Genomic DNA, 993 nt, shown 5'->3' on the forward strand with positions numbered 1-993 from the left:
TGGTCCACTAGCCCGGTCCTACCAGACTCTGGTCCACTAGCCCGGTCCTACCAGACTCGGGTCACTCTCCATTGACAAGTGTAAAGGAGATTTTAATGTTAATCTAGATCGCTCTAGACCCTGACCTGAGTCAGGAAACACGAGCAGCTGCAGCTACGTGTAGACTGAGACAAAAACGGCAGTTTTAGAGCCTTTGTGCCTCTTAACAGACATCAAATGTAATATTATATAATAATAAATATGTCTTTACAGCATGACCAGGCCGCTGACGCAACAACAACAAGATGCGTTTTCATCTCAGACAATCGTACTGGTTAGCTGCTAGCTGTTAGCAGTTAGCTGCTAGATGTTATTGATAAATAAAATAAAGAGGTGTCAATAAAAAGGCGTGTAAATAAAGATATGTGTAAATATAGAGGCGTGTAAATAAAGATATGTGTAAACATAGAGGCGTGTAAATAAAGACATGTGTAAATAGAGAGGCGTGTAAATAAAGACATGTGTAAATAGAGAGGCGTGTAAATAAAGATATGTGTAAACATAGAGACATGTGTAAATAAAGATATGTGTAAACATAGAGGCGTGTAAATAAAGATATGTGTAAACATAGGAGTGTAAATAAAGATATGTGTAAACATAGAGGCGTGTAAATAAAGATATGTGTAAACATAGAGGCGTGTAAATAAAGATATGTGTAAACATAGAGACATGTGTAAATAAAGAGATGTGTAAACAGAGACATGTGTAAATAAAGACATGTGTAAATAGAGACATGTGTAAATAAAGACGTGTAAATAAAGACATGTGTAAATAAAGAGATGTGTAAACAGAGACATGTGTAAATAAAGACATGTGTAAATAAAGACATGTGTAAATAGAGGCATGTGTAAATAGAGACATGTGTAAATAAAGACATGTGTAAACAGAGACATGTGTAAATAGAGGCATGTGTAAACAGAGACATGTGTAAACAGAGACATGTGTAAACAGAGA

At 35.6% G+C, this 993-nt stretch overlaps 1 protein-coding gene across 1 annotated transcript in view; it reads right to left on the reverse strand.

Annotated features, from left to right (window-relative positions):
* Positions 1-993, reverse strand: part of rtcb (RNA 2',3'-cyclic phosphate and 5'-OH ligase) — a gene marked incomplete in the record, with an annotated part of 55,901 nt that overhangs the window by 12,842 nt on the left and 42,066 nt on the right.

The sequence above is a fragment of the Etheostoma spectabile genome, unplaced genomic scaffold (assembly GCF_008692095.1).
Source record: "Etheostoma spectabile isolate EspeVRDwgs_2016 unplaced genomic scaffold, UIUC_Espe_1.0 scaffold502, whole genome shotgun sequence".
In the NCBI taxonomy this organism is placed as follows: Eukaryota; Metazoa; Chordata; class Actinopteri; order Perciformes; family Percidae; genus Etheostoma; species Etheostoma spectabile.